General features: G+C 40.2%; 1 pseudogene; it reads right to left on the minus strand.

Moving 5' to 3' along the window:
* Window positions 1-376: 376 nt before the first annotated feature.
* LOC147854559 (uncharacterized) lies at window positions 377-2,027 on the minus strand (annotated as a pseudogene).
* Between the last annotated feature and the right edge of the window lie 9,342 nt (window positions 2,028-11,369).

Here is an 11,369-nt window from a genome sequence, read left to right on the forward strand (position 1 = left end):
ATTGGCCCATGAGACAAATGGTTTACAACAAAAAAGGGGATATTTACCCATTCATCGAGAGTAATAAATAAATAAAAATAAGATAAAATAGAGGTTAAGCTAAATAGTTCTAGTAAAATAATAAACATGTTCTACAATGAAAATCTTATACTAGGCCTAATTTCATTTCCATCCAAGTCTCTCGAAGAGAAGTGGTAGGTCAAAGGGTTGTGATGTGGATGTGGCCCGTGATGTCAATGTAAAAGGTACCCCAACCATAGCTTCTAGTCAACGTAGCTCACGTTCCCTTATCTTCTTAATCTTTTCTACTCCACGCCAACTGGTTTTGAAACCCAACATCCGAGGGCGTTTAGTTGTTCTTTGCATTTCTACTTCCTCAAGAGAGAGGCCGAGCGGCGTAAGTGTATCCACATACATCGTCTCCCCTTGTTCCTGAAAATTTACACTAGTTACATGTTGATGAATAGTAAAAAGGTTATGGTTAACACTTTGTAATTTATTCTCCCTATGTTGTTTCAGCTCTAAAATATACCTACCTAGTCTCTTTACACTCGGGGTATCTAATAGTTTGGAGAGGGTGGGAGAGGGTCCTAATATGTCTTGGTATTCTACCCGTATCTCGGCATAAGTTGGGCACTTGCATGTGAAGTGATGCTCATCCTCTATCTCTATGTGGCATAACCTACATAGCCTTTCCTCTCTAGGGACTCTATTAGGCCAACCATTCTCAATCTCAAGTTGAGATGATATCCTAAGTTGTCCAATGGACACCCTTAGTGCATTTGATAAGAATGTATCGAGATATCTTGGTCGTGTAATAAAACCTAACTTAGAGAAGTGCAAGAAGTGTTTCTTATAGTAAAACATTTTAGATGGGAGTGGCTCTCGTGGAGTGATCCATTTATATCGAGTGTAAATTTGCCATATTTCTTGGCGTATCACTTTATTACTATCTTCATGAGAGAGATTTTGATCAGTCCCATGGTTGTATTTAAGGGGGGGTAGGTTATTAATATCTATGCCGTTTGCAAGTAACCAACTTACCACAGTGCTATACCAAGAGCTAGTGTCTCCAGACGCATGTAGGGATCAGGATGCCTCAAAGGCTTGACAGGATATCCTATCTTGTGGTTGGCTATGTATCCGATGAATAAAAACTACCACTTGAAAGAGTGCTTCTACTAACATCGGGGGTAGACTGAACTTTGCTCTAATAATGTCCTGTGGTACTGTTGATTTGCTTCGGAGTTGACGTGATAACATCGTCACCAAAGGTCTGTCTAATTGTGTCCACATGAAAGATGGTAGACCCAGAGCCCATACTACTGATGCATACATGAGGGAAGGGGTCACTAATGAGTCGAAGAGCCATCCCTTGGTCCGTGGCTCTTGAAAATATGCTTGGTGGCATTGTCTCTCTAAGAGTGAGATGGATGCATACGTTATCGTTAGCCTATCTTTGGCTGCCTAGGTCATCGAGAATTTACCTGAGCGAGCACTAAAAGTGACTCCCAAGTATACATATGATCCAACTACCTCAACTAGTTTATGAGAGAGGGTTAGGTGACATTTACTCCTAAATGGGGACGATGTATGAAAGATAAGGACTTTAGTTTTCGCTAGATTCACTACCAGTCCTCATTGTGTACAAAAGTCATCTAGGGCATTAAGATGCTTTTGTAGGTCATGTTCTGACTCCGAGAGCAAGACGATGTCGTTTGCGTAAAGTAAGAGGCTAACTTGTGTATCCCCAATAGCTACTCCCTTGCCTCCCTTATGAGCAATAAATTTTGTGATCTCATCAACGTAGATCCCAAAAAGTGTCAGTGATAGGGGGCAACCCAGTTTCACACCAATGGTGCTAGTGAAACAATCGGATAGGCCACTTGGGCATCTTACGCACCTAGAGACTTGCTCATATAGGGCATAAATGGCCCAGATCATGTCATTTGGTATCTCCAAGCTCTTAAGTCTATCAAACAACCTCTCCCTAGGAACTGTGTCAAAGGTTTTGCGGAAGTCCACAAAGTAACAATATAACAACAATATATATATAGAGAGAGAGACATGAAGTTAATAGTTATGAACAACACAAGATGGGGGATGATTAACTTTATATTAAATTAGCATCATCATCATCAAATACAAAAATACTTCTAACTAGATTCTATCTAGGTAACTACGAAGTTACATGGTTGACAAACTAACTAAACTAAGTTGAACTTGATCTCTCAACACTAATCCATAGACCAATGAAATAAATATAAGGTAAATATCTTGGATAGAAGACCCCGTTCCACCTTACAACCCCCAAGCTATGACCAAGACATAGCCAACCTACCACTGACATCCCATACTGTCAGATATTAGGATGACTAATACCTTGGAAGAGATTAACATGATTGTCCTGATGAAAGCCTAGCCCACACCACTTGTGTCTAAGACAACAACCTTCCAACGTAATGTGCTTATGAGGGTAACTAAGCCTCATATTTTTACCTCTTCTTAGGCCCCTTGAATAGATGTGCCATTTTTAAAAGACTCTCCATTGATTGGTTGTCAAGACCATGATAGTGCATGCACATATCATTCCTTGTATTCAATCACATTAGTCCCTTTCGAACATTAGTGAACATACCCGTCACTTATGTACATATTAGTGAACTACCCTTACCTACGTTATGTGTACATAACATACTCCCCTACTTCAAAAGATTGCACTCTTGCAATATAAAGTGAGGAAATTGTGCCTTAAGAGTATGCTCACATTCCCATGTGGCATCATCAATTGGTTTATCCATCCATTTGGTCTTAAATAGCCGAATCTCTTTAGAGCGTAAAACTTTAGTACGAGAGTCAAGAATTCGTTCAAGAACATGAGTCTTGTAAGAAAAATCCTCTAATGTTACAAGATCTTGCACTGTGATGTTGTTATCACTAGAGCCTAAAACTGGTTTTAGACGACCGAAGGGAAAAACAAGATGAATACCAATGTTACGGGGTAAGGCAAGGTGATAAGCAAATGATCCAACTTGCTTTAGGATTTCAAATGGGCCACAATATCATTGGGCTAACTTAGCACACTTGCCCGTAGACAATGACGTAGAGTCAGTAGGGACACACAAAATAACTTTTTGACCAATAGTAATCCACAAGGACGTCTATCCTGATCAACATAAAATCGGGAATGATCTTGAGTTGTCTGAACATTTTGGCACCATGCAAAATTTGGTTCATGTCTTGGAAAAAATTGCGTGTATTGTCTAATGTAACGCGATGAATTGTGACATCGACTTGGGCACTTGGCTGAAAACCATACATCAACATAGGAGGACTATATCTAATGGATGTATGTTTTGAACTGTTATAGGAAAATTCTAAGATAGGAAGGTATTTCTACCACTTATAAGGGGTTTTTGCTACATACGCTTGAAGCATGTCCTCAATAATTTGATTAACTTGTTTAGTTTGGCCATCAGATTAAGGATGATCTGCGGAACTCATGCTCAACGTAGTTTCTAACTTCTTAAAGACCTGAGTTCAAAAGTCACTAGTAAACTTGGAATGTCAATCACTCACAATATCCATCGGTAAGCCATAAAAACAAAATAACTCATCAACAAATTGATAAGCCAGTTGTTGAGCAGTGACCGTGGTTTTGGCAGGAATAAATCTAACCAATTTTGTAATTAAGTCAACGATAATCCAAATGGCATCATGACCCCTCTATGTACGAGATAAACTAACAATAAATCCATTGAGATACTTTCCCACTTGTTACGGGGAATATCTAAGGGACACAAAAGACCAACAACTTTAAGTCGTTCTGACTTATTAATCTGAATTGTAAGCATTGAGTCACGTATTTATGCACGTTTGAGCGCATCTTAGGCTAGAAAAGGTACTCGAGATGACAATGAGTGTGCTTTCTATTCCAGAATGATCAACAGATGCTACACCATGACATTCGTGAAGAATTTTTTGTTTTACGTTTAGTAAATATATTGGATAGAAGAACGGTTCCACCTAACCACTCCCCGACTATGATCAAGATAGCCAACCTACCACCGACGTCCCATACCGTCGGATATTAGGATGACTAATACCTTGAAAGAGATTAACACGATCATCGTGGCGAAAGCCTAGCCCACACCACTAGTGTCTAAGACAACAATATTCCGACGTAATGCTTATGAGGGTAGCTAAGCCTCACATTTATACCTCTTCCTAGGTCCCTTGAATAGATGTGCCTTTTTAAAAGACTCTACATTCATTGGCTGTCAAGCCATGATAGTGCATGCACATATCATTCTGTTTATCCAATCACATGAGTCCCTTTCTAACATTAGTGAACATACCCTTCACTTATGTACATATTAGTGACCTACCCTCACCTACGTTCTGTGTACATAACATCGGGCTATTACAATAGTGGTGGAAATGTGAACCATTAATCAAGCAATAGAGAATGATGAAAGAATAGGAGAAGAAGGATTTGGCTTTTGGTGAAGACGAGATGACTGGGTTGCCAAGATCTCTAATACCACCAATGCTTTCAATGCCACGTGTCGGGGTAGTGTTCATCTACACCCTACATATAAAGTTTGCCCTAGCTCTACATATGTATACATGGGAACAAGTTATTATTAACAGATAATAATAGCAGTTAATTAGTCGACTGATCAACTCGACTATCCGACCCACAAGTTGACAGTCTAGTCGATTCAATTAGTTGACTCCTATGTCGGCTATCCAGTCAGTCCGGTTGGCAGACTTTGTCATTGACCATCCAATCGGCTCGACTAGTCGGCCTTGTCTTCGATCATCCGGTCAGCCCGACTAGTTGGCCTAGTCTTTCACTTGGATGATCCATCCAATATAGTCAACCTCCAACTCTTCTCTCTTTGGTCGATCTGGCTGACTAAGCAGATTTCGATTGCCAACTTCTCCCATTAGGAGGCGCATAATCCTAACAAAATCCCCCTTCACTCTTGTAGGGAGAATTAGCCAATCCTTTCTTCTATCGACAAGCTCTGAGTTTGTCCATAGGTAGGATTTTCGTGTGCATGTCAGATCCATTATCATCAGTATTGATCTTCACAAGGGTAAACTCTTATACTCTTCCACTTTCTCTCGTAACCAATGATACCTTCTTTGTATATCCTTGGTCCCAAAGTGGTAAGCAGCGTTCTTGGCTAGATGTATGGCACTCTGATTATCACAGAGAAGTAGGAATTTTTCTTGTTTCATTCCTAATTCACTAAGAAAATTCTTCTTTCCAGCCTCTACTACATCCATATATTCTACTTCTGTGGGCGACAAATCTACAACCTTTTGCAATCTCGACTACCATCACATTGCTCACCATGCATAGGTCATCACATCACCTGATGTGGATTGACTAGAGTCTACATTCCCCGACATGTCTGAGTTAGTAAAACCTTCAAGCATAGGTATTCTAAAACCATACCTAAGGCATACCCTTGAGGCACCTTTCAAGTGCCTGAGTATCCATTTTACAATGGCCCAGTGTTCTCTTCCTGGATTACTCATATATCGGCTGGCTGTTCCAACCACAAATGCTACGTTTGTTCTCGTATAGACCATAACATACATCAAGCTTCCAATTATTGATGCATGTAGTCCTTCATATCAGCCTTGTCCTTTTTCGGTTTTTGGAGATTGTCTAGCATTTAGTTTGCAATGCAGACCCTATTGGCTTTGCTTCCGAAATGTTAAATCTTTCCAAAACCTTTGTCACATACTTCTCTTGTGACAACCATAGCACATTCATAGTTCTTTCTCGAACTATGTGCATTCCCAAGATTTGTTTGGCCAGTCCAAGATCTTTCATGGCAAACAACCTGCCTAGTGCTTTCTTCAAGCTCAAAATCTTCTTGGTGTCTTGTCCGACCATTAACATGTCATCCACATATAGCAAGAGAATCAAGAAGTCACCTTCATTGTACCTTTTGACAAACACACAGTGATCAACTTGTGTTTTATGGAACCCATGTTCCAACATGAAGGATTTGAACTTCTTATACCATTGGCGTGGAGCTTGCTTGAGTCCATACAAGCCCTTCTTTAGTCGACACACCAGATTCTATTTTCCTTTCTCCACAAAACCTTCAGGCTGCTGCATATACATTTCTTCATCTAATTCCCCATGCAAGAATGTTGTTTTGACATCCAATTGCTCTATTTCCAGATTCCTTCTAGCAACAATGCTTAATACTGTTCAAATGGAGGTCATCTTTATGACTGGTGCAAAAATCTCATCAAAGTCGACCCCCTTTTTTTGTTGAAATCCCTTTCCTATAATTTGGGCCTTGTATCTGGGTGAGCTACTATCTTTCCCATTTTTCAGCCTAAAGACCCATTTGTTTCTTAGGGCTCTCTTACCTTTCGGTAACTTTACCAAGTTGTAAGTGTAATTTTCATGGAAGGAGTCCATTTCATCTTGCATTGGTCTCTGCCACTTCTCCTTGTGTTCATCTCCTATGGCGTCTTCATAACATTCTCGGTCATCTTCATTAGTCACTAAAACATACTAACTAGAGTATCGAGAGGGTGCTTTCCTCTGTCTGAGTGGATATCTTCTACCTCCCATGGTTGGCTCAAGTTTGGATGTATTTCGCGACTCTTCACTTGGCTCGGGTTCATACATGTCGAACGGTTTCTGAAGGTTGACCGACTCCGACTTATATGCCTCAATCAATCTCTGTAGGGCAGCCAACTCCGACTCATATATATTAGTCGGTTGCTTCAAGTCGACCAACTTAGATTTGGTTGTATTTGACGGGATCCGATCGTAGATTTGTGAGACAAATGTGCTGAAAGTACACAACGTAGAACAAAGAGAACAACTAAATACACAAAGTACACAATGTTTTACGTGGAAACCCTAAATTAGGGGAAAACCACGGGAGAACATATCTTCCACTATACAAATAGAGAGTATACAAAATGGTTACAACTCTTCTCTAATGCTCTGAGGATAACCTCTTAGTGTTCTTGGCAAGTTCGTCGAACTTTGCCGCCGCTCTGTCACACACACTCTCTGCACAACACTTAGCTATATTCTATTCTTTTTGTTCCACATAGTTCTACATACTAAAGCTTTGCCATAAGTGTATTTATACTTATATACCATATGGGTTATTTACAGATGTAATCCTTACTACTCTCACTTCTATTATTATACTAATAATAATAGAAGTTAATCAACCGACTCCTATGTCAACTGCCCAGTTGGCCCAACTAGTCATCCTTGTCGTCAACCATATGGTTGGCCCGACTAGTCGGTCATCGACTTGGATCATATATATATATATATATATATATATATATATATATATATATATATATATATATATATATATAGTCGACTCTCCCTCAATCGATTCTCTGTCTTCCACTATCGACTCTTATAGCCCAAATAGTCGACTACTCCTTGTCTTCAATTGTGAACTCTTACTTAGCCGAATAGTCAGCTCCTCCCATAGGAGGGACATATACCTAACAAAATCCCCCTTCACTCCTGTGCGTGGAGTCGGTTAGCCTTGTCTTCTGTCGACAAACTCTGAGTCTGTCCATCAGTAGATTTTTCGTGAGAATGTTGGATCCATTGTCATCATTATGTATCTTCAGAAGGGTAAACTCTCCTTCTTCCACTTTCTCCTACAACAAGTGATACGTCCTCTATATATGTTTGGTCCAGGAGTGGTACACAACATTCTTGGCTAGATGTATGGTGCTCTGACTATCACAATGAAGTAAGAACTCCCCTTGCTTCTATGGTCGACAAAGCCACAAACTTCTGTAGTTGTGCCTGCCACGACACTGATCCCCATGCATAGGTCATCACATATCCCGATTTGGATCGACTTGAGTTTGTGTCCCTTGATATGTCTGAGTCGGTAAACCCTTTGAGCATGGGTTTTCCGACACCATACCTTAGGCATACCCCTGAGGTGTCTTTCAAGTACTTGAGTGTCCATTTAACAGTTGCCCAGTGTTATTGTCCTGGATTACTCATATATCGGCTTACTCTCCCCACAACAAATGCTATGTCTAGTCTCGTGTAGACCATAGCAGACATTAAGCTGCCGAAGGCCGAGGCATATGATACTTTTCTCATCTCAACCCTTTGTTTCTCCCATCTTGGGCATTGCTTTGCATTCACCTTGCAGTTGGTCGGCAACATAGAGCCAATCGACTTCACTTTTGACATGTTGAATCTCTCCAAGCTCTTTGTCAAATACTTCTCTTGTGACAACCACAACACTTTCTTAGTTCTGTCCCGAACTATGTGCATCCATAAAATCTGTTTAGCCGGTCCAAGATCTTTCATGGAAAATGACTTGCCTAATGCTTTCTTTAAGCTCACGATCCTCTTCATGTCTTGTCTGACTATCAACATGTCATCCACATATAATAAGAGAATCAAGAAGTCACCTTCATCGTACCTTTTCATGAACACACAATGATCAACCTGTGTTTTCTGGAACCTATGTTCTAGCATGAAGGATTCGAACTTCTTATACCATTGGTGTGGAGCTTGTTTCAGACTATACAAGCTTTTAGGTTCTCTTTCCCTTTCTCCATAAAGCCTTCGGGTCGTTGCATGTAGATCTCCTCATCCAGCGCCCCATGCAAGAAGGTTGTTTCGACATCGAATTGTTCGATCTCCAGATCTAGACTGGCAGTTATGCTCAGAACAGTACGGATGGATGTCATCTTTACCAATGGAGCGAATATCTCGTCAAAGTTGACACCCTTCTTTTATTGAGACCCCTTCACCACAATATGGGCTTTATATCTGGGTGTGATGTCGACTTCTCCGGTCTTCACCTTCTAGAACCATTTAATTTTGAGTGCTCTCTTACCTTTCGGTAGCTCCACCAAGTCGTAAGTATAATTTTCGTGCAAGGAGTCCATCTCGTCTTGCATTGCACTCTGCCATTCCTCCTTGTGCTCATTAGCAATGCCTTCATCATAGCACTCAGGTTCACCTTCATTAGTCAACTGGATGTATTGACTAGCATATGTGGTCGGGGCTCTCCTTTCGCTAAGTGGGTATCTCCTTCCACCTGTTGTCAATGTTCAGAGTCTATTACTAATCAATAGACCAAAGTAAAGTAAAAGAAGGAAAATAGATTGGATAGAAGAACCCATTCCACCCGACCACCCCCGAGCTATGATCTAGACATAGCCAACCTACCATCGACGTCCCATACCACCGGATATTAGGATAACTAATACCTTGGAAGAGATAAAGATGCCCACACCACCGGTGTCTAAGACAACAGCCTTTCGACGTAATGTGCTTATGAGGGTAGCTAAGCCTCAAATTTATACCTTTTCCTAGGCCCCTTGAATAGATGCGCCTTTCTAAAAGGGTCTCCATTCATTGGTTGCCCAAATCATGGTAGTGCATGCACCTATCATTCCTTCTATCCAATTACATTAGCCCCTTTTTAACATTAGTGAGCATACCCTTCACTAATGTATATATTAGTAACCTACCCTCACAAATGTTATGTGTCCATAACATATTCCCCTACTTTAAAAGATTGCACTCTTGCAATATGAAGTGAGGAAATTGTGCCTTAAGAGTATGTTCGCGTTCCCATGTGGCATCATCAGTAGGTTTATCCATCCATTTGATCTTGACTAGCCGAATCTCTTTAGAACGTAAATGTTTACTACGAGAATCAAGAATTCGTTCAGGAACATGAGGTTTGTAAGAAAAATCCTCTAATGTTACAAGTTCTTGGATTGTGATGGTGTTATCACCAGAGCCGAAAAATGGTTTTAGACGATTCACGTGAAAAACAGGATGAATACCAATGTGACAAGGTAAGGCAAGGTGATAAGCAGATGACCCAACTCACTTAAGGATTTCAAATGGGCCACAATATCGTGGGGCTAACTTAGCGCACTTGCTCGTAGACAATGACGTAGAGTAAGTCGGACTCACAAAAAAAAAAATTGACCAATAGTAAATGCAGGAGGACTTCTCTCCTGATCAGCATAAAAGCGAGCACGATCTTGAGCTGTCTTGACATTTGTTTGGCAATATGTAACATTTGGTTCATGTCTCGCAAAAAATTGCGCGTATTGTCTAATGTATTACGATGAATCGTGACATCGACCGGGCCAAGTGGCTGAAAACCATACAACAACATAAAAGGACTATATCCAGTGGATGTATGTTTAGAGCTATTATAGGAAAATTCTAAGATAGGAAGGTATTGCTCCCACTTAGAAGGGGTTTTTGCTACATAAGCTTGAAGCATGTCCTCAATAATTTGATTAACTCGCTCAGTTTGGCCATCAGACTGAGGATGATCTGCGGAACTCATGCTCAACGTAGTTTCTAGTTTCTTAAAGACCTCAGTCAAAAGTCACTAGTAAACTTGTAATTTTGATCACTAACAATATCCATCGGTAATCTATAAAAATGAAATAACTCATCAAGAAATTGATAAGCCAATTTGTGAGCAGTTATCATGGTTTTTGTAGGAATAAATCTAGCCAATTTTGTTTGTTTGTCAATGATAAGCCAAATGGCATCATTACCCCTCTTTGTACAAGGTAAACTAACAATAAAATCCATCGTGATACTTTCCCATTTGTTGTTGGGAATATCTAAAGGATGTAAAAGACCAGCAACTTTAAGTTGTTCCGACTTATTAATCTGACATTGTAAGCATTGAGTTACATAGTTATGCACGTCAGAGCGCAGCTTAGGCCAAAAAAAAGTACTCGAGATGAGAACGAATATGTGTTGTATTCCAAGATGACCCGTAGATGGTGCATCATGACATTCATGAAGAATTTTCTGTTTTATGTTTGGTAAATCTGGAACACAGACCTTTCCACTATGGTAGAGCAAACCATTTGTAATGTGAAAGGTCGCCTTCGAGGGTAGGGTGCTAGTAACGGCATCTAAACAAGATTCAGCTTTCGTCCGGTATTTTGAGAAATAACTGTCATCAAGGTATTTCCCTCGAAGGTGATCTAAAAGATCAGATTTTATTTCCGTGAAGGTAAGCATGTTAACTTCTTTAATATGACTAAGAGCACCTGCAACGGTGTTCATAGAACCCTTGCGATACCATATGGAAAAATCAAAATCTTGCATAAGGTCAGCCCAACGGCCTTAACGACCAAGAAGATCTAGCCGGTCTCAAAATACTTGAATGATTGATGGTGTGTTGTAACCACAAATTTATTTCCATAGAGATAGTGCCTCCATGTTTTAAGTGCATGTATTACCGCAAACAACTCTTTCTCTTGAACCGAATACCGAGATTGAGCAGCATCAAGGTTCTTCATAAAGAATGACACCAATATCATAA

The sequence above is a fragment of the Azolla caroliniana genome, unplaced genomic scaffold (assembly GCF_043228905.1).
Source record: "Azolla caroliniana isolate FFs.n. ecotype wild unplaced genomic scaffold, voAzoCaro1.0.p SCAF_15, whole genome shotgun sequence".
In the NCBI taxonomy this organism is placed as follows: Eukaryota; Viridiplantae; Streptophyta; class Polypodiopsida; order Salviniales; family Salviniaceae; genus Azolla; species Azolla caroliniana.